Raw genomic sequence first — 27,013 nt, forward strand, 5'->3', positions numbered from 1 at the left:
TTCTGAAAATAAATTATACTTGCAAATCTTATTGAATGTATGAACAAATGTCAAGTTACAAGTTTGCGACCATTGTTAAATCTTTCACATATGATACAAGCTTGCTAAATTAAATTACACATTTGCAATCATATTTGCAACCACGAATGTCAATGTACTACCACGAAATTCAAAATACATGCTCACATAGTTCTGTCATCATTATAATCCTATAGATTTGGAGCACAGTTGAAAGGTTAATGCGCTGTACTTTTTAAAGCATGAGATATAATGCCTTGAGAGCATGAGAATTTGGTCAAATGCATGTGACTCATGGCCAATGCTTGAGAGTTGGCAGCTCAGACTAAATGTATAATTCTACATAGAAAGAAACAGTCAACCATTGAGCTCTATCAGATAATGAAGAGACAGACTGGCTGGACTGTCAGCACCATGGGCAGACAACAACAGCAACACTGGCAAGTGGCAACTGGGCAGAGAGAGTTCAGTCAGTGATTTTCCACCCTCTTTCCCGCCGTTGTATGTTTGGCGCCAGAAGTTGTCTCGCGGACCAGTGGGCTTTGTTTGGCGCCAGAAGTTGTCTCGCGGACCAGTGGGCTTGTTCAATTGCTCGCGAAATTTACCTCAGTTTAGAGTGACTGAACTGTGGATGGTCGGATTATATTGGCTCGTTTTTCCAAACAACGGTTTCAAAAGGCAGGTAATTTAGCTAGCTAGAATACCAGGCTATAAATAGTAAAATATTGCTATGTTATTAGCTATATTGAGAATAATTTGTTAGCTCGGTAATGTACAGTAGCTAACGTTAGCTACGTTACCATAAACAAGTTTGCAGCGCTAAATTACAGAAGTACAGTACTGTAACGTAGCTAGCTAGCGAACGTTACTGTGTTAACTACTATATATGTACCTAGCTAGTGGTAGCTAGCTAGCTAAAAGACTAACGCTAACGTTAGCTAGTTAACCAAAATAGTCAAATTAGCTACCTGCTGCCAAATTAACACTTGATAATGATATTAACTATTTTCCTATATTTCGCACTTGTAGCTACAAGTTCAGGGGCAAAGAACTTCGAGGGAAGACAGCTAAAATGAGTTCTTCGGAAGAGGTGAGTTGAGAAATGCCTAGCAAGTTTATCAGCTAACAGTAGCTAACTAGCATAGACAAAGATACTGATGATGGGACTAGAGGACAGGGGAACAGGACTCCCACGGGTCTTGCGGGTCCCGCAGGATTCTGTCAGGAATGGGAGTCAAATTCTAGAGTCAAGTTCGGGACAGGATGGGACAGTATCAAACAGTCCACAGGAAAGGTCAGTACAGGAATAGTGTTAAACTATTTTGGGAGGAAATATGTAATGTATGTAGCATTTCATAAAAGAAAACCAACAATGTAGGCTAGGCCTAATATAGTTTACTTAATAGAAATCGATAACAAAATAAATTGTAATTTCTCCTCTCCCAGTTCGCTCGCTGTTAGGTCCAGTTGTAGCTTCTGTAGTTACTAGGCTACCTCAATTGCCAACCTACATCAGGTGCAGCCAAGGACCCATCACTAACATTAACATTAAACCCAAGGATAGATGTTTTAGCTCAATTTGATGGAGTTCAGTTGTCTTTGACAACAAAGGAACGAAGTACATGGCTTGTAAAAACACAATAGCCTACATATTTCTGCGCGCAACGGGATGGGAGTGATTTTTATCGGGAAGGGACAGTAATATTCCAGGGATATAGAACTGTTGCGGGATCAGGACAGCACAGGAAAACAAATTGCAGGACAAGATGGGACAGGAATTCATTTTCACTCCCATGTCAACCTCTAGATGGGACCACTTAAGATGGAGAGGTAGAATTTAGCCATCTATCTAGCTAGGTAGCTACTGTATCTGATATGGTGGTCCTCTGTAGCTCAGCTGGTAGAGCACGGCGCTTGTAACGCCAGGGTAGTGGGTTCGATCCCCGGGACCACCCATACACAAAAATGTATGCACGCATGACTGTAAGTCGCTTTGGATAAAAGCGTCTGCTAAATGGCATATTATATTATGTTATATGTTCAGGTGATTTCTGCTTGTGCCATTTGTACATGAGCCAACATTATAGCTACACCTGCACACTCCCATTAGGATGATTTCGATGATCTGAAGACCTATTTCTCAAAGATGGAATGGACCCATCTAGTGAAATGTGAGAAAGTTCGGTACAGAAACTTGAAGAGGAACCACCTGGCTATGCTTACTATAGGTAAGTGTCCCAGATGTAGCTGAACAGTGACAAAATGACAATTTTGCAAAGATATTTATAACTTAACCCACGATAGTTAATGTGTGTCGTTTATAGTGGGAGCAAATGACGCATAGTCAGGGTTGCCAGGTCTAGCTGAAATTTCTAGCCCAATGACCACTCAAACCCCGCCCACAAGGGCTGAATAGCAGGCCAAAAATGTTTTTCCATAATGTTATCGAGCGAATTATGAAGGAATATCGACGTAATATGTATCGACGTAGGCTAAGAAGAAAATTAGGTTTCCATTTAAATAATAGTTATTGTGAGCTTAAAAATAGATCGCAAGAGAAAATAGAATTTGCCCTTATTAAACTGGCCAGATCATTTTCCATCAATGGATGTTGATTTAACTTGTTTTGACTGCTATGATTAAGCAATAAGGCCCAAGGAGGTGTGTTATATGGCCAATATACCACGGCTGTTCTTAGGACGTATCCCTTAGCCGTGGTATATCAAAAATCAAATAAGTCGGAAGTTTACATACACTTAGGTTGGAGTCATTAAAACTTGTTTTTCAACCACTCCGCAAATGTCTTGTTAACAAACTATAGTTTTGGCAAGTTGGTTATGACATCTACTTTGTGCATGACACAAGTAATTTTTCCAACAATTGTTTACAGACAGATTATTTCACTTATAATTCACTGTATCACAATTCCAGTGGGTCAGAAGTTTACATACACGAAGTTGACTGTGCCTTTAAACATCTTGGAAAATTCCAGAAAATGATGTCATGGCTTTAGAAGCTTCTGATGGGCTAATTGACATCATTTGAGTCAATTGGAGGTGTACCTGTGGATGTATTTCAAGGCCTACCTTCAAACTCAGTGCCTCTTTGCTTGACATCATGGGAAAATCAAAAGAAATCAGCCAAGACCTCGGGGAAAAAAATGGTAGACCTCCACAAGTCTGGTTCATCCTTGGGAGCAATTTCCAAATGCCTAAAGGTACCACGTTCATCTGTACAAACAATAGTACGCAAGTATAAACACCATGGGACCACGCAGCCGTCATACCGCTCAGGAAGGAGACGCGTTCTGTCTCCTAGAGATGAACGTACTTTGGTGCGGAAAGTGCAAATCAATTCCAGAACAACAGCAAAGGACCTGCCATAAAAACGCCAGACTACGGTTTGCAACTGCACATGGGGACAAAGATCGTACTTTTTGGAGAAATGTCCTCTGGTCTGACGAAACAAAAATGGAACTGTTTGACCAAATCAAATCAAATTGTATTGGCCACATGCGCCGAATACAACAGGTGCAGACATTACAGTGAAATGCTTACTTACAGCCCTTAACCAACAGTGCATTTATTTTTTATAAAAAAGTAAAATAAAACAACAACAAAAAAGTGTTGAGAAAAAAAGAGCAGAAGTAAAATAAAATAACAGTAGGGAGGCTATATATACAGGGGGGTACCAGTGCAGAGTCAATGTGCGGGGGCACCGGCTAGTTGAGGTAGTTGAAGTAATATGTACATGTGGGTAGAGTTAAAGTGACTATGCATAAATAATGAACAGAGTAGCAGCAGCATAAAAAGAGGGGGTGGGGGGCAGTGCAAATAGTCCGGGTAGCCATCGTTATGTTTGGAGGAAAAAGGGGGTACCTTGCAAGCTGAAAAACAACATCCCAACCGTGAAGCAAGGGGGTGGCAGCATCATGCTGTGGGGGTGCTTTGCTGCAGGAGGGACTGGTGCACTTCACAAAATAGATGGCATCATGAGGAAGGAAAATTATGTGGATATATTGAAGCAACATCTCAAGACATCAGTCAGGAAGTTAGCTTGGTCGCAAATGGCTCTTCCAAATGGACAATGACCCCAAGCATACTTCCAAAGTTGTGGCAAAATGGCTTAAGGACAACAAAGTCAAGGTATTGGAGTGGCCATCACAAAGCCTTGACCTCAATCCTATAGAACATTTGTGGGCAGAACTGAAAAAACGTGTGCGAGCAAGGAGGCCTACAAACCTGACTCAGTTACACCAGCTCTGTCAGGAGGAATGGGGCAAAATTCACCAACTTATTGTGGGAAGCTTGTAGAAGGCTACCTGAAACGTTTGACCCAAGTTAAACAATTTAAAGGCAATGCTACCAAACACTAATTGAGTGTATGTAAACTTCCGACCCACTGGGAATGTGATGAAATAAATAAAAGCTTAAATAAATCATTCTGTCTACTATTATTCTGACATTTCACATTCTTGCAATAAAGTGGTGATCCTAACTGACCTAAGACAGTGAATTTTTACTAGGATTAAATGTCAGGAATTGTGAAAAAAAGAGTTACATGTATTTGGCTAAGGTGTATGTAAACTTCCGACTTCAAGTGTACGTCTATTTATTCTCAGAGGCTACCCGGAACATATCCCAGTCCGCGTGATCAAAACAATCTTGAAGCGTGGATTCCGATTGGTCAGACCAGTGTTCAATAGTCCTTAGCAGGGGTGCTTCCTGTTTGAGTTTCTGCGTATAGGAATGGGAGGAGAAAAATGGAGTCGTGGTCAGATTTGCCGGAAGGAGGTCCGGGGAGGGCGTTGTATGCATTGCGGAAATTAGTGTAGCAGTGAGCTAGTGTTCTTCCAGCCGAGTGCCACAGTCAATATGCTGATAGAATTTAAGTAGCCTTTTTCTCAAATTTGCTTTGTTAAAATCCCCAGCTACAATAAATGCAGCCTCAGGATATATGGTTTCCTGTTTGCGTAAAGTCCATTGAAGTTCCTTGAGGGTCATCGTGGTATCTGCTTGAGGGGGGATATACACGGCTGTAACAATAACCAAAGAGAATTCTCTTGGGAGATAATACGTCGGCATTTGATTGTGAGGAGTTCTAGGTCAGGTGAACAAAATGACAATTACACCATGAGTCGCTAATCATGAAACAACCCCCCCCCCCCCACCCTTCTTCTTCCCGGAGAGATGTTTATTCCTGTCGGCGCGATGTACTGAGAACCCAGATGACTGTATGGACGGGGACAGTATATCCCGAGAGAGCCATGTTTCCGTGAAACAGTATGTTACAATCCCTGATGTCTCTCTGGAAAGTAACCCTTGCCCTGATCTCGTCCACTTTGTTATCTAGGGACTGGACATTAGCAAATAATATACTCTGAAGTGATGGGCGGTGTGCGCGCCTCTCATCCCGCGGCGTTGTTTTGGGTCGGCATCTGGTATCAGTTCCAATGCCCTGGTTGGTGCGGACAAAGGATCCGCTTAGGGAAAGTTGTATTCCTGGTCGTAGTGTTGGTAAGTTGACGCTGCTCTGATATCCAATAGTTCTTCCCGGCTGTATGTAATAACACTTAAGGTTTTCTGAGCTAACGATGTAAGAAATAATACATAAAAAAACAAAATACTGCAAAGTTTCCTAAGGACAAGAAGCGAGGCAGCCCTCTCTGTCGGCGCCATTTCTACCATGGTGTGACGTCACGAGAGGCTACACAGCTTTCAGCGGGATTGCTCAAGTAGTGCAAGGAGGCAAGGTTCAAACAAAAAAAGTATTTTTATTATAGGTCTTGGGAAATTAACGAAAATATAACAAAATTCTGTTCTCTTGTGGCTCTTTAAGGGTTAACAGTTCAGGGATGTCTCTTCCACATCCAAAATCATAATTCTCACTCGCCCAGATAACTTTCCCCCAGCCTTACTGTAGTCCACGTTGCAGCTAGTGGCCAACCCAGCAAAAAGTCCTTCCAAATGTCTCTCACGTATTTCCACAGGTGCATATATCCAAAGGTGAGTATTTCCCAAAGGTAAGTATCTCCAAATCCTTATATTCCTCATGGAAGTGGACGTGCAGCACTCTTGTCCTCCAGAGAGCCCAGGTTGGAGACTGTGTCTCTTCCCTTCCCCCCACCTTCAGCTCATCAGCTCCTCATTTGTTTCAGCTGCGTGGGAAGATTGGCCATAGAGGGGTGGGAGTTCCCGACCATACCAGCAGATGGAGCCATAGCTGTCTGGGTTTGCAGCCACCTCAGGGGGATGTACCGTCCCTCCAGGACACAGCCTCTCGTGACATCCACATCCCCCTCCCTCGGGACCGACGTCCTCGTCGGGGTAAAGGCAGCGAAGAAGGCATCACGCCGGGAGAGGGCGTCCGCATTGCCGTGGTGCTTGCCAGACTGCTCTCTCTTCCACTCCTCCAACTCTAGGACCAGGGACTCAGCCTCCTGTTGTCTCTCCTTGAGTTTCTTACTGAACGCATCAGCCTTGGTTTTAGCAGAGTTTAGCTTCTGTTGAGCAGCTTTCAGTTCCTTCTCTCTCTCTGCCTCCGCATTCTTCATCTTGTTCTCCAACACCTTGTACTTCTCCTCTGCCTTCTTCTGGACCTCCTTACTACTGCGCAGGGTCTCCTCACACTCCTCGATGGTCCTGCGCAGCCTCTCCAGCTCCTCCTGTTGCTTAGGAAGGAGCTCTGTTGGAGTTTAGCCTGGAGGATATCTAACTCTTCTGTCTTCATGTCTAACTGTTGCTTTAACAAACGATACCTCTCAGCGGTCCCCTTCAGACCAGACAGTTCTTTGTCCAGATTCTGTAGCTCCGTCTCTGTGTCGGTCTGGGCACCTGCCATCCCTATCAGAGCCCGGGCGGGAGTGAGCAACTCGGAGGATTGCACCGGAGCCTTCCCAGGATGAGTCTTGCCTCTCCGTTTCCGAGGTACTCGGGTTATCCTCTCCTGAGACTCTCTCCAGAGTGGGTAAAAGGCTGGGCAGTCTCGTCCAATTAGGACAGGGACGGGAGGGAATCAACCACCCCGCCGTCGTGTGTATGGTTCCCCGTGTGCTGGTCATTGTAAGTTCAGTAATGGGGTATTCTCTGGTGTCCCCATGGACACAGGAAACTGGGAGGACTTTCCCCGGGGTCAGACACGTGGGGCCCACCAAATCCTTACGCACCAGGGTGGCCCGGCTACCAGAATCCAGTAAGGCCTCCACATCATGGTGATTCACAGTTACCGGGCAGGTGGGGGGGTCGATCTGGGCCGCCATCTACGACTCCCAAGAGCGAGGCAAAAGCGGTGTGTGGGTGCTGAGCTGGAGGACTCCGCAGTGGGCATAGGTTCATCGGCTGGTTTCCCACACTGCCAGGAGATATGTCCCATCTCCCCACACCGGTAACACTGTCGAGTTTCCCCCCTCCTGGTGTACTCTTCTTGGACCCGCCTGGTTTCTGGCTCCCCCTGGAGCCGGGATAAGTCCTGACGTGGCTGGGTTCGAGACCTTGGGGTCCTTTGGACGGGTTCTTCCCATTTGTGGTGGGGGCCGCACTCCTGGGGTCTTTTTCGGGAAGCATTCAGCATCTCCGCTGTGGCCTGGTACTTTTCCACAGCTTCCACGGTCAGATCAGCCGTGGTCAAGGCCTGTTGACTGATGAACCGTTTTGCCTCATAAGGCAGGGCGCGTGAGTAACGATCCACCACAACGGCCTCCCCACCACCGCCGCTGCTGTATTCCTCTGCGGATCCAGCCATTTCCTTGCGATTCGGACAAGTTCATGCATCTGCGCCCGAGGAGGTTGGTCTGGTTGGAAGGTCCAACTGTGAAAGCGCTGGGCCATACCAAACTTTGTGAGTCCATATCTGCTGAGGATCTCAGACTTCAGGGCATCATAGTCAGTAACCTGGTCAGGGGCCCAGGTCCCGGACAGCATTCAGCGATTCCCCGGTTAGAAAGGGGGCTAACAGACCAACCCACTGTTGCTTGGGCCAGGCTTCCCTAGTGGCCGTGGCCTCAAATGCATGCAGGTATGCCTCAATGTCATCGGTAGCTCCCATCTTAGATATAAAGTCACTTGCCTTTATTGGGCGGGTATTTTGGACAACCCTCTGTCTCTGCAACTGCAATTCCTCTGCCTTCAGAAGGTTGGCTTTCTTTTGCTCCTCCAAGAGAGCCACGTTTGCTTGCATCTGGGCTTGCTGGCCAGCAACAAGGGCTTTCAATATGTCCTCCATTTCAGTCGGCGGGAGCCTACGGCCAACTTGGAAAACTGGGTGATCAAACCTTCGGTATCCTCCTCTGACATGCACTATTAACGCTTGAGCTTGCCTGTATTCTCCACCATCTGTGACGTCACGAGAGGCTACACAGCTTTCAGCGGGATTGCTCAAGTAGTGCAAGGAGACAAGGTTCAAACAAAACAAGGATTTTATTATAGGTCTTGGGAAATTAACGAAAATATAACAAAATTCTGTTCTCTTGTGGCTCTTTAAGGGTTAACAGTTCAGGGATGTCTCTTCCACATCCAAAATCATAATTCTCACTCGCCCAGATAACTTTCCCCCAGCCTTACTGTAGTCCACGTTGCAGCTAGTGGCCAACCCAGCAAAAAGTCCTTCCAAATGTCTCTCACGTATTTCCACAGGTGCATATATCCAAAGGTGAGTATTTCCCAAAGGTAAGTATCTCCAAATCCTTATATTCCTCATGGAAGTGGACGTGCAGCACTCTTGTCTCCAGAGAGCCCAGGTTGGAGACTGTGTCTCTTCCCTTCCCCCACCTTCAGCTCATCAGCTCCTCATTTGTTTCAGCTGCGTGGGAAGATTGGCCATAGAGGGGTGGAGTTCCCGACCATACCAGCAGATGGAGCCATAGCTGTCTGGGTTTGCAGCCACCTCAGGGGGATGTACCGTCCCTCCAGGACACAGCCTCTCGTGACATCACAATGGCCATATACCACAAACCCCGGAGGTGCCTTATTCAGATTCAGAAATCGTGAATGTCCTCAGAGGCAATTCACATATAAAAAAGTATACTTTTTTAAATAGCAAAGGATGTTTACAATGAAGTAGGCTGGGTAAGTGCAATTTCATAGTTAAAGTGCAAGTGATAAAGGGTAATTAGTCCAACATTTTGTTAAGTTGCAGAATTGCATTCGGAATAAAAGAGTACCTGTGGCCAGGAGCTGGAATTCAGGGTGGAGTGGGTGGGAAGAGTCAACCGCTATTTTATTTGCCTTCTGGAGGGCTCTGCCCAGGCAGAGAGATGACAGTTCTTGCTGTTGCTGCCCCATGATTTTTCTGCGAGTCCTGACTATCCTATTCTATCCACGTAGTCTTCAGATATACTATATATTCTATCCACATACTGTCCATAATGTCTATACACCCATCACATATATACAGTACCAGTCAAAAGTTTGGACACACCTACTCATTCAAGGGTTATTTGTACTATTTTCTACATTGTAGAATAATAGTGAAGACATCAAAACTATGAAATAACACATATGGAATCATGTAGTAACCAAAAAAGTGTTAAACATATAAAAATATATTTTATATTTGAGATTCTTCAAAGTAGCCACCCTTTGCCTTGATGATGGCTTTGCACACTCTTGGCATTCTCTCAACCAGCTTCTCCTGGAATGCTTTTCAAAGGAGTTCCCACATATGCTGAGCACTTGTTGGCTGCTTTTCCTTCACTCTGCGGTCCAACTCATCCCAAACCATCTCAATTGGGTTGAGGTCGGGTGTTTGTGGAGGCCAGGTCATCTGATGCAGCACTCCATCACTCTCCTGCTTGGTCAAATAGCCCTTCCACAGCCTGGAGGCGTGTTGGGTCGTTGTCCTGTTGAAAAACAAATTATAGTCTCACTAAGCGCAAACCAGATGGGATGGCGTATCGCTGCAGAATGCTGTGGTAGCCATGCTGGTTAAGTGTGCCTTGAATTCTAAATAAATCACAGTGTCACCAGCATAACACCATCACACCTCCTCCTCCTCCTCCATGCTTCACGGTGGGAACCACACATGCGGAGATCATCTGTTCACCTACTCTGCGTCTCACGAAGACACGGAACTAAAAATCTCAAATTTGGACTCATCAGACCAAAGGACAGATTTCCACCGGTCTAATGTCCATTGCTCGTGTTTCTTGGCCCAAGCAAGTCTCTTCTTATTATTGGTATCCTTTAATAGTGGTTTCTTTGCAGCAATTCAACCATGAAGGCCTGATTCACGCAGCCTCCTCTGAACAGTTGATGTTGAGATGTGTCTGTTACTTGAACTCTGTGAATCATTTATTTGGGCTGCAATTTCTGAGGCTGGTAACTCTAATTAACTTATCTGCAGCAGAGGTAACTCTGGGTCTTCCATTCCTGTGGCGGTCCTCGTGAGAGCCAGTTTCATCACAGCGCTTGATGGTTTTTGCGGCTGCACTTCAAGAAACTTGACTGACCTTCATGTCTTAAAGTAATGATGGACTGTCGTTTCTCTTTGCTTATTTGAGCTGTTCTTGCCATAATATGGACATGGTCTTTTACCAAATAGGGCTATCTTCTGTATACCACCCCTACCTTGTCACACCACAACTGATTGGTTCAAACGCATTAAGAAGGAAATCAATTCCTGTTAATTGAAATGCATTCCAGGTGACTACCTCATGAAGCTGGTTGAGAGAATGCCAAGCATGTGCAAAGCTGTCATCAATAAATATATTTTGATTTGTTACTATATCATAAAAATAAAGAAAACCCTTGAATGAGTAGGTGTGTCCACAAACTTTTGACTGGTACTGTATATACTGTATATTGATACTCCGACATTGCTCGTCCTAATATTTATATATTTCTAATTCCATTATTTTACTTTTAAATTTGTGTGTATTGTTAGATATTACTGCACTGTTGGTGCTAGGAACGCAAGCGTTTTTTGCTACACCCGCAATAACATCTGCTAAACGTGTGTGCGACCAATAACATTTGATTTGATTTGACTATCTTGCCCAATCTATTTTTCTGTGCAATGTTGATATTCCCAAACTAGCAGGTCAAGCAGTAGAACAGAATGCTCTCAATTAATGGTTTATAAAAGATAACTATGATGGTTAGATCAACATAAACAAAAGTGCAGTTTCCATAGGAAATACAGTCTGTTGGCCTTTCTTAAAAGTAGTGTCAGGACACTGATCCCAGGACAGCTTGTTGTCAATGACTAGCCTAAGGTATTTTTACTCCTCCACTATTTCGATGGGCTCACCTTCTATAAGTGATGGTGTGTACATGGTAGTGTTCCTTCGAAAGTCAATCACCATATCCTTTGTTTTTGATGTGTTTAATTTTAGATGGGATGACTCGCACCAGACAGTAAAGTCATACAGAGCCTGTCCGTGCTTGGTCTCATCCCCTTCGAGGAGACTGACCAAAGCAGTGTCGGCAGCATATTTGACCAGGTGGTGCCCTGGGAACTGGCTCCGGCAGCTGTCTGTATACAATATTAATGCTATTATAAACTTGTTACCAAAGTAATTAGTAAAAAAACAGTAAAAAAATATATGTTTTTATCATACCCTTGGTACACCGTCTGATGATATACCACGGCTTTCAACAAATCAGCATTCAAGGCTCAAACCACCAAGTTTATAATTAAGCAATAAGGCCTAAGGTTTTGTGGTATATGGCCAATATACCACGGCTAAGGGCTGTTCTAAAGCACGACACAACTTAGAGTGCCTGGATACAGCCCGTAGCCGTGGTATATTGGCCATATACCACAAACCCCTGAGGTGCCTTATTGCTATAATAAACTGGTTACCAACGTAATTAGAGCAGTAAAAATAAATGTTTTGTCATACCTGTGGTATGTGGTCTGATATACCACGGCTGTCAACCAATCAGCATTCAGGGCTTGAACCACCCAGTTTATGAATGGAAATAAATCCCATTTGCTCATGTGCACAACTATAGATAAATCCGACAGGAGAGTTTGAGTGATGAAGTTGGACATAGGATCTCGAAATCTGTGCAAGAAACACTTAGACGAATTTCAAAAAATGAATGTTAGGCTATTTCCTGGCAATTGTGCTGTTAATATGTGCCAGATGTTAAGACTACAAACCGTTATAAATGGCATATTTGCAAGATTTACTTGTTATTTCAATAGGCATAGGCTGCTGACAAAAATCTGGTTTATAATTGCAATTCAATGTTGCCATGGTTTGCTGAGCTAGATGCAGGTAGCCTATAGCCAACATCTAATTTCAGGGAAAAGTCCACAATGAAACTGACATTAAATGTGGAGAATGATACATTTGCGAAAGAGCTGTAACCATGGTCACAATTGATAACTTCAAATTTAATTAACTAAACATGGCCATTAATAATTGCATAATAACACAAGGCTACAACAAACTGAAGTTATAGAATATTTATTATCTATCCATTTGCCAGCTCCAGGTAGGCTACACAAGTGGCACAAATTGATTTGGTATTACTCCAGTGATATCGTAATTTCAACATAAACTCAGCAAAAAAAGAAACGCCCTCTCACTGTCAACTGCGTTTATTTTCAGCAAACTTAACATGTGTAAATATTTGTATGAACATAACAAGATTCAACAACTGAGACATGAACTGAACAAGTTCCACGGACATGTGACTAACATACATGGAATTATGTGTCCCTGAACAAAGGGGGGGTCAAAATCAAAAGTAACAGTCAGTATCTGGTGTGGCCACCAGCTGCATTAAGTACTGCAGTGCAGATTTGCCAGTTCTTGCTGTGATATGTTATCCCACTCTTCCGATGATGCTGTGACACACCGCCCCAGACCATGACGGACCCTGCACCTCCAAATCGAACCCGCTCTATAGTACAGGCCTTGGTGTAACGCTCATTCCTTCGACGGTAAACGCGAATCCGACCATCACCCCTGGTGAGACAAAACCGCGACTCGTCAGTGAAGAGCACTTTTTGCCAGTCCTGTCTGGTCCAGCGACGGTGGGTTTGTGCCCATAGGCGACGTTGTTGCCGGTGATGTCTGGTGAGGACCTGCCTTACAACAGGCCTACAAGCCCTCAGTCCAGCCTCTCTCAACCTATTGCGGACAGTCTGAGCACTGATGGAGGGATTGTGCGTTCCTGGTGTAACTCGGGCAGTTGTTGTTGCCATCCTGTACCTGTCCCGCAGGTGTGATGTTCGGATGTACCGATCCTGTGCAGGTGTTGTTACACGTGGTCTGCCACTGTGAGGACAATCAGCTGTCCGTCCTGTCTCCCTGTAGCGCTGTCTTAGGCGTCTCACAGTACGGACATGGCAATTTATTGCCCTGGCCACATCTGCAGTCCTCATGCCTCTTTGTAGCATGCCTTAGGCACGTTCACGCAGATGAGCAGGGACCCTGGGCATCTTTCTTTTGGTGTTTTTCAGAGTCAGTAGAAAGGCCTAAGTTTTCATAACTGTGACCTCAATTTCCTACCGTCTGTAAGCTGTTAGTGTCTTAACGACCGTTCCACAGGTGCATGTTCAGTAATTGTTTATGGTTCATTGAACAAGCATGGGAAACAGTGTTTAAACCCTTTACAATGAAGATCTGTGAAGTTATTTGGATTTTTACGAATTATCTTTTAAAGACAGGGTCCTGAAAAGGGGATGTTTCTTTTTTTGCTGAGTTTATTTATTGTATCAAATGGTAGGCTACAGTAGCCTACAATGGCATCGAAATTAATAGCCTTCTTGATGGCCAACAGATGCAAATATATCATTCTCCACAGTTTCATTGTGGACTTTTTCCCATTACAGAAGGATGGGAGGGATTTCCATCATTTCCATTTCAAATTTCCACTCGTGCAGCGCTCAAGACCGAAGAACTGAGAAGGCGTAAAACACTTAACTTCTCTTGATACGGTTTTCCATAAGAAAAGTCGACATTAGAATGCATTTTACTTTAAACCACCTCTGAGCGAATGTATCTAAAGCGCTCTAGTGTGCCTAAAGTCGTTTTCCAGTGCTTTGTCGCCTTTATATCAGTTCTAGCGCGCTAATATGTTTTTTGGAAATAGGTGTCTCCATAATGACCAATCTAAATAGCCTGCCTGCAACTGGTAAAAAGCTGTCACGATGTCCGTCTCTGTGACTCCGCTGCCTGCTGCAGCACTCTGTCAACCAGTGCTCTCAACACACACACCCCTCTGGCCCTCCCCCTCCCCACTCACTCACTCACTCACTCACTCACTCACTCACTCACTCACTCACCAGTAACAGCCTGCCTCACTGCCTGATAGTCAGCAGCAGCAGGTCACAATGAATATATTTAAACAAAAAAATTACCTTGAGAGAGAAATGCCATCGTGGCCGTGGTGCAATTTAGAAGTAGCCCAAAAACCCGCAACCCGCAGCCAATACATTTTCACCTGCGACATAGTTTTAAAAGTAGACCAATTTAGCGGGAAAACATGGCAACCCTGAGCATAGTGGGCAGAACAAGCAAGGAGGTGGGCAAAGCCAAGCAAGAGCTAGCGAGATCCTATTGGCTTGTTGTAGCATGTATTTGCATATTTCCGTTAGGGAACGCCTCCTCTGTGAATTATGGGTGTGTACAAACTCAATTACACTTTGCACTCCTTCTAAACAATGCATTTTTTTTTTTTTTGCCAAAGCGTCAAGTCTATACAACTTAGTGCACTGTGTTTGTAACAGATTCTAGATTTGGGAACAGAAACATTTATTGAGATCAGATGTTTCATCGATGAGACAATGAGCAGAATGTGGGCCCAGTTTCACCTAATTCAATCCTCTCCCTCTAGACTGGACTTCCTCTCACTACCATATTTGGTGGTGAGAACGTTCTAAACAGACGCTTCATCGTTATAGCCCCTGTGATGTGTCTGGTTTACCCCTTCTGTCTGTGATTTTAGATTCATCACTATTATTATTATATATTGTTTACTCCTGTATTGCGCCATGTCTCTACTGTGTGTGTTGTATAGAGCAGAGTGTCTCTACTGTGTGTGCTAATGTGTCCCTCAGGGCTGAACTCCCCGGTACCTGCGTTTATGAGGAGAGGCAGACCTAAAATGGTAAACACTGCTCCGCTTCTCGCACCCAGCGACTCCGAGGAGGATGAGTGGACCCCTCGACTGGAGAGATGCCCACCAGGTAGAGCAGTAGTAGTAAATTAGGATGTTATAAGAAGTATCGTGTTAGTAGAACGATAGGACCTACCCAGATACCACTAGGCTAGTAGACTGGTAGGACCTACCCAGATACCACTAGGCTAGTAGACTGGTAGGACCTACCCAGATACCACCAGGCTAGTAGACTGGTAGGACCTACCCAGATACCACTAGGCTAGTAGACTGGTAGGACCTACCCAGATACCACTAGGCTAGTAGACTGGTAGGACCTACCCAGATACCACTAGGCTAGTAGACTGGTAGGACCTACCCAGATACCACTAGGCTAGTAGACTGGTAGGACCTACCCAGATACCACCAGGCTAGTAGACTGGTAGGACCTACCCAGATACCACTAGGCTAGTAGACTGGTAGGACCTACCCAGATACCACCAGGCTAGTAGACTGGTAGGACCTACCCAGATACCACTAGGCTAGTAGACTGGTAGGACCTACCCAGATACCACCAGGCTAGTAGACTGGTAGGACCTACCCAGATACCACTAGGCTAGTAGACTGGTAGGACCTACCCAGATACCACTAGGCTAGTAGACTGGTAGGACCTACCCAGATACCACTAGGCTAGTAGACTGGTAGGACCTACCCAGATACCACTAGGCTAGTAGACTGGTAGGACCTACCCAGATACCACCAGGCTAGTAGACTGGTAGGACCTACCCAGATACCACCAGGCTAGTAGACTGGTAGGACCTACCCAGATACCACTAGGCTAGTAGACTGGTAGGACCTACCCAGATACCACTAGGCTAGTAGACTGGTAGGACCTACCCAGATACCACTAGGCTAGTAGACTGGTAGGACCTACCCAGATACCACTAGGCTAGTAGACTGGTAGGACCTACCCAGATACCACTAGGCTAGTAGACTGGTAGGGCTAAAGGAGTGGAAGGTATGCTAAAATAAGTGAAATGGTCTGTGTTACGTTTAGGGCAAACCCGTTTTGTTGATATCTGGTATATCATGAAAATAAATTAAATAGAGCATGTTTTTGGACTCATTCAGCATTTATATTACTAAAACTTAAATTTAAAATGATGCTGTTGCTGCTTCCTGTTGACAAGACATATTGAGAAATGGCCCAATGTCAAAACACAGTTTGTGATATATTGAAAACATAAACTTTACTATCTACACATACATTTACAACAATAGTAATCATGTTACTTGTATTGTTTTAAACAAGCAGCTAATAAACTGCACACGCACCAAAACCCCTGTTTTGACAAGTGGCAATAAATTACTCATCGATATGGGGGGAGGGGAGATATGCTCTGTGGAAACTACCACAACTCAAAAACCACATGGAGCTGGATATATTTTTAGATCACTGGTTAGAAGACAACCTGCAGAACACATTCAGCTATATTTTAGAATGTTTCATTTTGATATGGGGGTCACCAAAACAGAAAGAGAAACGCAACACTGTTCTGTCAATCACTCATTGACTATCACAGGGAGATGAGGTTGCACGTCCTGTTAAAAATAACAGCTCAAAAACCACACAGAATCTAGGAATAACGTGGTAATCACTGGTTAGATAATTTGTAGAAGACAGCTAGCTACATTTTGAAGTGTTGCATTTTGATTAAAGTGGTTTGCCAACACGGTAAGTGTAACGCAATGCTTTTTTTTGTTAATCACTTCCATCGATATCACGCTGTAATCAATAGAAAAAGGGGCAAACGCTTGGGTTGTAGCACTGTTAAAACGAACACTATTCAAAGGCCACACGGAAACTTGGCAGGTAGCCTAGCTGTTAAGAGCGTTGGGCCAATAACTGAAAGGTTGCTAGTTCAAATCCCCAAGCAGACTAGGTGAAAAATCTGTTGAAGTCGCTCTGGATAAGAGTGTCTGCTAAATGACCCCCCAAAAATATATACATGGTTGGTTAGATGAGAACTTTTATAAAGCTTCTATCTAGATTTTGAATTGGTGTGGCCGCTCCGAATTGTTGGTGCCATTTGAGAAAGAAAATGATAGCGAACCCCAGTGCGTATAACAAAACCAAAGATATTCATCTGTTTTAAGTAATTGATCTTTTGTCATCGTGTTGACTATAAATATTTATACTAACATCACCAATCTGAGGTAAAAAAAAAAAAGGCATGTAATTCCCCCCAATTCGATGTGGTTGTATAAAGTACCGTATTTTCCGCACTATAAGGCGCACCGGATTATAAGGCGCACCTTCAATGAATGGCCTATTTTAGAACTGTTTTCATATATAGGGCGCACCGGATTATAAGGCGCATAGAATAGAAGATACTGTAGTCAAACAAATTGACTGGGGTTGCGTTATGCATCCACTAGATGGAGCTGTACTAAAAGGAATGTCAACAAAACAGTCAGATAAAGTCAAACTTTATTAAGCGTTCTGACAACTCCGTTCACTCCCATGGTAATGTTGTTCAAACGTTAATGTGCATATTAACAATATCTCCCAGCCTTGCTCACTCTTCTCCCAAACGTGGAGGGGAACCTTTCCCTGATTCAGTAAACACGTAGTAAAAGAAACAGTCTGATACCACTAAATCAAACGTTAGTGCATAACTCAACATTGTTCAGTTACATATAACACGTAAAGCTCACTTTTTTCAGTTCATTCCCCATCCACGAACCCCTCGAATTCTTCTTCTTCAGTGTCCGAATTGAACAGTTGGGCGACTACGGCATCCAACCTGCCCGGCTCCCTCTCGTCATTATCCGAGTCAGTGTCGCTGCTGTTGCCTGGCAGTTCAGAGATTATTCCTGCCTTCGTGAAAGCTTTGACCACAGTTGAGACCGATATATCAGCCCAGGCATCCACGATCCATTGGCAGATAGTGGCGTAAGTCGCCCGGCGCTGTCTCCCCGTCTTGGTGAACGTGTGTTCGCCTTCTGTCATCGACTGCTCCCACGCAGCTCGCAGTCTAGCTTTGAACGCCCTGTTGACACCAATATCTAGCGGCTGGAGTTCTTTAGTTAATCCACCCGGAATGACGGCAAGCTCCGAATTAGTTTGCTTCACTTGTTTTTTGACAGCATCGGTGATATGGGCGCGCATTGAGTCGTAGATCAATAGGGACGGAGCTGTGTGGAAAAAGCCACCCGGTCTCTTGATGTAAATTTCTCTCAGCCACTCACTCATCTTTTCCTCATCCATCCATCCCTTCGGGCTAGCTTTGATGACGACGCCGGCTGGAAAGTTCTCTTTTGGCAAGGTCTTCCTCTTGAAAATAATCATGGGTGGAAGTTTCTGGCCATTAGCCTGGCAGGCGAGAACTACAGTGAAGGATGACTTCTCATTCCCTGTGGTGCGTACAGACACCGTACTGGTCCCCGTTTTCTCCACAGTGCGGTTCATGGGAATATCAAAGGTGAGTGGAACCTCGTCCATGTTGGTGATGTGCTCTGGCCGGATCTTCTTTTCAGTGATCTTCTTTTTGCAGTTTGCGCGGAAAGTGACCAGCTTTTTCTTGGTAATCTTTTGGCAGTTGCTGCGACGGTAGTTCGTGTGCGGATGGAGAGATTACGTCTTTTCATAAAACGAAAGCACCAAGAAGGACCGCCTCGAAATTCACCGATTGTCATGTCCCGTGCTAGCGCTGTTGCCTTCATTCGAATAGTGACTGTAGAGACGCTTCTACTTGCTGCTCTCTGTTCAACAACCCACTGTTCGAGTTTGTCCTCTAACTGTGGCCATCTCGCTTTGTTCCCTCGGAAACTCTGTTTAGTCTTCTTTACTTGGCGCAGGTCATCTTCTTGCTTCCTCCACTTCCGTACCATTGATTCATTAATGTTGAATTCTCTCGCTGCTGCTCTATTCCCATATTCTACTGCATGACCGACAGCCTTGAGCTTGAACTCTGCGTCGTAAGCGTGTCTCTTGAAAGGTGCCATTTTGGGGTCTTTATACACACACACAAGTGGTGTGGGACTGTGAGTAAGCACATTACCGGTGTGTACTGGCTACCGTAATGCTGCAAGTGGTGCGGCTTTGTAGTTTACCAGTCGTACTGAAACATTTCATTATTATTAAATTGTTTTTATTGGTTTTTCATACTGAAACATTTTGACAGAGCACCTTGAGGGCCGTGTACAACCAGTATGGATCAACCAGTTAACCAATTGATCCATATATAAGGCGCTCCGGATTATAAGGCGCACTGTCGTTTTTTGAGAAAATTAAAGGCTTTTAAGTGCGCCTTATAGTGTGGAAAATACGGTAGTAACACATACTGTCCTCTTCATGGAAAGTAGTGTAATACATTAATTAGATATGGCAAAATCATTCAATATCTTATGTTAGGATGATAGTAAATGAAACAAACTCACAGATTTCTTAAAATAATCACAGATATCTCACTAGTTTAACCATTTAGAGATAAAAAAATAATAATTCCTAAGCACAATTCAACCAGGCGCTTTAGACTAGAGCGTCCATAGGGTCTGTGCAGCAGACTGAACGTTTGACGTCCCTAATAGAAGAAGTCTTAGTAGCCAGGTAGGGCTTATATGAATCTGTCCTCACAGCACCACGGAGCTTCCGACCCCCAACCAGGAGACCAGCAGCGTCTCAGGGAGTCTCTCAGCTTGACAAATCTGCCACATCTGCCACACCTACAGTACAGGTAAATCTTTGTTTAAATACCTGCACAGGTAAGTGTTTTTTAAAATACCTTCACAGGTGCATATTATACATCTGGGGGGTTTTTGTTTCTCTTCAGCACTACACTAGCAGATACTTGTGCTCTCAAGGACTGGAGCTATGAAGTGTGAACCAATTAATTAAATGATGATGCCTTCAGAAAGTATTCATACCCCTTGACTTATTCCACATTTTATTGGGTTAGAGCCTTCATTCAAAAATGATTCAATATATTTTTTTCTCACCCATCTACACACAATATCCCTTAATGACAAAGTGAAAACATGTTTTTAGAAATGTTAGCAAATTTATTGAAAAGGAAATACAGAAATATTCTATTTACATAAGTATTCACACACCTGATTCATCACATGTTAGAATCACCTTTGGTAACGATTACAGCTGTGAGTCTCTAAGAGCTTTGCACACCTGGATTGGACAATATTTGCACATTATTCTTTAAAAAATTCTTCAAGCTCTATCAAGTTGATTGTTGATCATTGCTAGACAGCCCTTTTCAAGTCGATTTAAGTCAAAACTGTAACTAGGCCACTCAGGAACATTCAATGTCGTCTTGGTAAGCAACTCCAGTTTAGATTTAGCCTTGTGTTTTAGTCTATTGACCTGCTGAAAGGTGAATTTGTCTCTGTTGGAAAGCAGACTGCACATGGTTTTCCTTTAGGATTTTGCCTGTGCTTTGCTCTATTCTGTTTCTTTTTATCATAAAGAACTCCCTAGTCCTTGCCGATGACAAGTATACCCATAACCTGATGCAGCCACCACCATGCTTGAAAATATGGATAGTGGTACTCAGTGATGTGTTGTGTTGGGTTTGCCCCAAACATAATGCTTTGTATTCAGGACATAAAGTTAATTTCTTTGCCACATTTTTGGGAGTATTACTTTAGTGCCTTGTTGCATGTTTTGTAATATTTGTCAATCTGTCATTTAGGCTAGTATTGTGGAGTAATATAAAATATGAACGCAACATACAACAATTTCAAAGATTTTGCTGAGCTACAGTTCATATAAAGAAATCAGTCAATTTAAATACATTGATTAGGCCCTAATCTATGGATTTCACATGACTGGGCAGGGGCGCAGCCAAGGGTAGGCCAGAGAGGGCATTAGCATCTGGCAACGGTTTTGGTGGATATTCCTGCAATCAGCATGCCAATTGCACGCTCCCTCAAAACTTGAGACATCTGTGTCATTGTGTTGTGTGACAAAACTGCAAATTTTAGAGTTCCCTTTTATTGTCCCCAGCACAAGGTGCACCTGTGTAATGATCATGTTGTTTAATCAGCTTCTTGATATGCCACACTTGTCAGGTGGATGGATTATCTTGGCAAAGGAGAAATGTTCAGTAAGAGGGATGTAAACAAATTTGTGCCAAACATTTTAGAGAAATTAGCTTTTTGTGTATATAGAACATTTCTGGGATCTTTTATTTCAGCTCATGAAACATGGAACCAACACTTGTTACGTTTATATTTTTGTACAGTGTTGTTGGTCCATCCTCAGTTTTCTCCTATTACAGCTATTAAACTGTAACTGTTTTAAAGTCACCATTGACCTCATGGTGAAATCCCTGAGGGGTTTCCCTCCTCTCCAGCAACTGAGTTAGGAAGGATGCCTGTATCTTTGTAGTGACTTGGTGTATTGATAGACCATCCAAAGTGTAATTAATAGCTTCACCATGCGCAAAGGGATGTTCAATGTCTGTTTTTTGTTTAGTTTTTTTACCCATCTACCAATAGGTGCCCTTCTTTGCGAGGCATTGGAAAACATCCCTGGTCTTTGTAGTTGAACACTGCTCGACTGAGGGACCTTACAGATAATTGTATGTGTGGGGACAGAGATGTTAAACACAGAGTGAGTCCATGCAACTTAATATGTAAGTTGTTAAGCACATTTCTACTCCTGAACTTATTTAGGCTTGCCATAGGAAAACTGTTGAATACTTATTGACTTCTCATTTTTCGTTAATTTGTAAACATTTTCAAAAACGTTGACATTATGAGGTATCGTGTATAGGCCAGTGACCAAAAAACACCACAAAATGGTGAAATAGTCAAGGGGTGTGAATACTTTCTGAAAGCACAGTATATCATGTGCTGTATGTAATTGCCACGCTGTAGATGAAGAGGGCTGACAGCTCTGTCTAGTCATCATTGTGATATTTGTCATAACACTCTGGAACCCCCCTCCTTTGGTCCTCAGCAGCCCCCCAGCAGTGAGGAGGCAGGACCCAGTAATATGAGGACAGAACCACCCCAGCCATTCCTGGAGGTGCTGACTGAAGAAGTGGCCTTCCTCAGAGACAGCAGCACAGCAGACACACACAGTGGAGGACAGGAGGCGCTAGGAGACAAGGTGTGTGTGTTACTGTCATACACATAACACAACACACAATATATTTTAATTAATGATGCTACTAAACAAAGGTAAAGTGATGATGACACACAGACCCAGTGGTCAGTTTGAACTCTCCTCTGGTCTCTTTCCAGGAGGGTCAGAGTGAAGTGACCCCCAGCACCAGTGGAGGGAAGGCAGGGAGATCCACTCAGGGAAGGGGGGCAGACACCCCAGCTGTCACTCAGAGAGGGGCTCCCTTGTTGTACTCCAAACCATCAACCTCAGGTAACAGAGACAGACAGGAATAGACTGTTAGTTTGATATTGTGATTTTATTTGGTCTGAGAGAAAAAAGATGAGGCACATTGACTGTTTCTGGAGTAATACATTCTATTACGTGTGTGTGTGTGTACCAGGCCTGTCTAAGAGAGAGTGTCTGGAAATGCAGAAAGCAGAGCTGAACACATACAAGCGTGGCAGAAACCTGAGAGACAGACCAAGAATCACTTACACGGAAGAGGAGGTCCCCAAAGATGACCACTACCTCTGTGAGTCTTTCGCTCTCTCTCAACCAGTGAAATAATCACAACTCGCACATGTGCTCATACTTTACTTTTGACTCTGTTTTTATTTGCGAATGTAATGCTCACACTGTAGAGTCAATGTGGTTGGTGAAATAGACATTCTTACCCGCCAATACCTAAATCTACCCGCATTTTTCGGGTGGCGTGTCTTAATTTTATGGCCTGGTCATTTAGCGGACGCTCTTATCCAGAAATGTATCATTCCTGTTTGTTCCTCTTGTTCTTTTCCTCTCTCTGGCTCTCTCTCTCTACCTCTCTGCATGTCTTCATCATCATCATCATGATAACTGACGTTTAACATATTCTATTTATCTTTCTCTCTCCCAGACTGTGAGGACTGCAAGTCTTTCTTCATGGAGGAGTGTGAGCTCCATGGTCCTGCTCTCTTTGTCCCTGACATCCCTGCCCCTCTAGGAGCCCCTGACAGGGCCAGACTCACCCTGCCGTCCGGCCTGGAGGTCAGGACATCAGGCATCCCTGAAGCAGGACTGGGGGTATTCAACCAAGGAAACACTGTGCCTGCAGGAGCCCACTATGGACCTTATGAAGGAGAGATCACAGACAAGGACCAGGCCATGGAGAGTGGATACTCCTGGGTGGTGAGAGGAGTGTGTGTGTGTGTCATCGCGCTGTGCTTACATTTTGTCCAACCTGATCAAAACTGTAAATATGAATTGTTGTTTTCCTCAGATCTACAAGAGCAAACACTGGGACGACTACATTGATGCTGGGAGAGACACTCACTCCAACTGGATGAGGTAAGCAACACTGTGAAGTACAGAGGAAGTCTCAGTCCTCTTCCTCCTCCTGTTTCTCTCTGTAAGTACAGAGGAATTCTCACAGTCCTCTTCCTCCTTCTGTTTCTCTTTATAAGTACAGAGGAAGTCTCACAGTCCTCAGTCTCCTCCTGTTTCTCTTTGTTAAGTACAGAGGAAGTCTCAGTCGTCTTCCTCCTCCTGTTTCTCTCTGTAAGTACAGAGGAAGTCTCTCAGTCCTCTTCCTCCTGTTTCTGTCTCTGTCTCTCTCCTGTTTCTCTCTGTAAGTACAGAGGAAGTCTCACAGTCCTCTTCCTCCTCCTGTTTCTCTTTGTAAGTACAGAGGAAGTCTCACAGTCCTCTTCCTCCTTCTGTTTCTCTCTGTACCTACCTGTCTCATACTCTATTTGATAGTTGATAACCTCAAGAAATATATCTCTTGTACATAATTAACCCTCTCTCTCTCTCTCTCTCGCCCTCTCTCTCTCAGGTATGTGAACTGTGCTCGTAGAGAAGAAGAACAGAATCTGGTGGCCTTCCAGTACAGAGGAGAGATTCTATACCGCTGCTGTAAGCCTATAGCTGTTGGAGAGGAGCTATTGGTTTGGTACGGAGAGGAGTACGCCAGAGACCTGGGCATTGTCTTCGACTACCTCTGGGACAAAAAGAGCTCTGCTAAAGGTACTTGACTCTCTCTCCCCTCTTCCTCCTCTCTTCATCCCTCTCTATCTTCCTCTGGAACATTAAGAGCACTGCCCTTACTAAACTCAGCAAAAAAAGAAATGCCCTCTCACTGTCAACTGCGTTTATTTTCAGCAAACTTAACGTGTAAATAATTGTATGAACATAACAAGGTTCAACAACAGACATAAACTGAACAAGTTCCAGACATGTGACTAACAGAAATGGAATGGAAGTAACAGTCAGTATCTGGTGTGGCCACCAGCTGCATTAAGTACTGCAGTGCATCTCCTCCTCATGGACTGCACCAGATTTGCCAGTTCTTGCTGTGATATGTTATCCCACTCTTCCGATGATGCTGTGACACACCGCCCCAGACCATGACGGACCCTGCACCTCCAAATCGAACCCGCTCTAGAGTACAGGCCTTGGTGTAACGCTCATTCCTTCGACGATAAACGCGAATCCGACCATCACCCCTGGTGAGACAAAACCGCGACTTCGTCAGTGAAGAGCACTTTTTGCCAGTCCTGTCTGGTCCAGCGACGGTGGGTTTGTGCCCATAGGCGACGTTGTTGCCGGTGATGTCTGGTGAGGACCTGCCTTACAACAGGCCTACAAGCCCTCAGTCCAGCCTCTCTCAACCTATTGCGGACAGTCTGAGCACTGATGGAGGGATTGTGCGTTCCTGGTGTAACTCGGGCAGTTGTTGTTGCCATCCTGTACCTGTCCCGCAGGTGTGATGTTCGGATGTACCGATCCTGTGCAGATGTTGTTACACGTGGTCTGCCACTGTGAGGACAATCAGCTGTCCGTCCTGTCTCCCTGTAGCGCTGTCTTAGGCGTCTCACAGTACGGACATTGCAATTTATTGCCCTGGCCACATCTGCAGTCCTCATGCCTCCTTGCAGCATGCCTTAGGCACGTTCACGCAGATGAGCAGGGACCCTGGGCATCTTTCTTTTGGTGTTTTTCAGAGTCAGTAGAAAGGCCTAAGTTTTCATAACTGTGACCTCAATTTCCTACCGTCTGTAAGCTGTTAGTGTCTTAACGACCGTTCCACAGGTGCATGTTCAGTAATTGTTTATGGTTCATTGAACAAGCATGGGAAACAGTGTTTAAACCCTTTACAATGAAGATCTGTGAAGTTATTTGGATTTTTAGGGTCCTGAAAAAGGGACGCTTCTTTTTTTGCTGAGTTTATATCCTCCTCTGTTCACTCCTCTTACATTGATTTTTTTTAACCTCCTATTACATAATTATTACTCATTTCTCAATTGAAAGTCATCATTGATGTTAAATATATTTTGTGTTGTGTATTATCATACTGGTCCTGCATTTTCTCTGTTCATGTCAAGTGGGCTGGAAAAATAATGATCATGCATGCACCTTGTGAACTTCATTTCTCTTATTTTAATTACGCTCTCTTTCTCTCTCCCCTCCATCTCTCTCAGATGTGAACGCTGAGTCGTCCCAGTTCCAGATCTTCTCGTGTTCTGGCTGTCCGTTCTCCTTCACTTCTCAGATCTTCCTCCTCAAGCACATAAAGAGATGTCACCATGATGAGTATGTCAGAGTGTTGAGGAGTGGAGAGATCAGATCAGAGAATCTCATGTCCTCCAGCAGCTCACAACACCATGGAACCACATCAGGTTCCTCCAATCCAGCTCCCACCAGGAAACAGAGAGAGACGGACAAGCCACGACCACACCGCTGTTCTCAGTGTGGGAAGAGCTTCAGTCAGTCAGAACATTTAAAGACACACCAGCGCATTCACACAGGAGAGAAGCCGTTCCACTGCTCCCAGTGTGGGAAGAGTTTCAGTCGGTCAGAACATTTAAAGACACACCAGCGCATTCACACAGGAGAGAAGCCGTTCCACTGCTCCCAGTGTGGGAAGAGTTTCAGTCGGTCAGAACATTTTAAAGACACACCAGCGCATTCACACAGGAGAGAAGCCGTTCCACTGCTCCCAGTGTGGGAAGAGTTTCAGTCGGTCAGGAGATTTAAAGACACACCAGCGCATTCACACAGGAGAGAAGCCGTTCCACTGCTCCCAGTGTGGGAAGAGTTTCAGTCGGTCAGAACATTTAAAGACACACCAGCGCATTCACACAGGAGAGAAGCCGTTCCACTGCTCCCAGTGTGGGAAGAGTTTCAGTTGGTCAGAAAATTTAAAGACACACCAGCGCATTCACACAGGAGAGAAGCCGTTCCACTGCTCCCAGTGTGGGAAGAATTTCAGTCAGTCATACAAGCTAAAGAAACACCAATGTTCTAAAAAGAGTAAAGAACTTTAGAATTCTCTTGAAATTGGACGGTGATGTATGTAATGTTCTATCAAGAAATATAAATGAAAAGCATTCCAGGTGAGCTGGTTGAGAGATTGCCAAGAGTGTGCAAAGCTGTCATCAAGGCACAGGGTGGCTACTTGAAGAATCTCAAATATAAAATATTTTTTTAGTTGTTTAACACTTTTGGTTACTACATGATTCCATATGTGTTATTTCACAGTTTATGTCTTCACTATTATTCTACAATGTACAAAATAGTAAAAATCAAGAAAAACCCTTGAAAGAGTAGGAGTGTCCAAACTTTTGACTGGTTCTGTACATAGACACTGTTGAATTATTTGTATATAAATTATATTCATAGAACTATCAACACCAATAATGTTTTCTCTCAATGTAATTGTAATAGAATTTGATAGGCAGAATTGTATTTTATAGTATGAACATTAAAACAATGAACTCTTACATAAATGATGTATAAAAGTGTTTATTAAACTGAAACGTATACCTCCCAAGTTATA

The 27,013-nt window shown here is 44.0% G+C and overlaps 1 pseudogene; it reads left to right on the forward strand.

Moving 5' to 3' along the window:
- Positions 1-545: 545 nt before the first annotated feature.
- Positions 546-26,628, forward strand: LOC121539659 (annotated as a pseudogene).
- Positions 26,629-27,013: the final 385 nt, after the last annotated feature.

The sequence above is a fragment of the Coregonus clupeaformis genome, chromosome 3 (genome assembly GCF_020615455.1).
Source record: "Coregonus clupeaformis isolate EN_2021a chromosome 3, ASM2061545v1, whole genome shotgun sequence".
Lineage (NCBI taxonomy): Eukaryota > Metazoa > Chordata > Actinopteri > Salmoniformes > Salmonidae > Coregonus > Coregonus clupeaformis.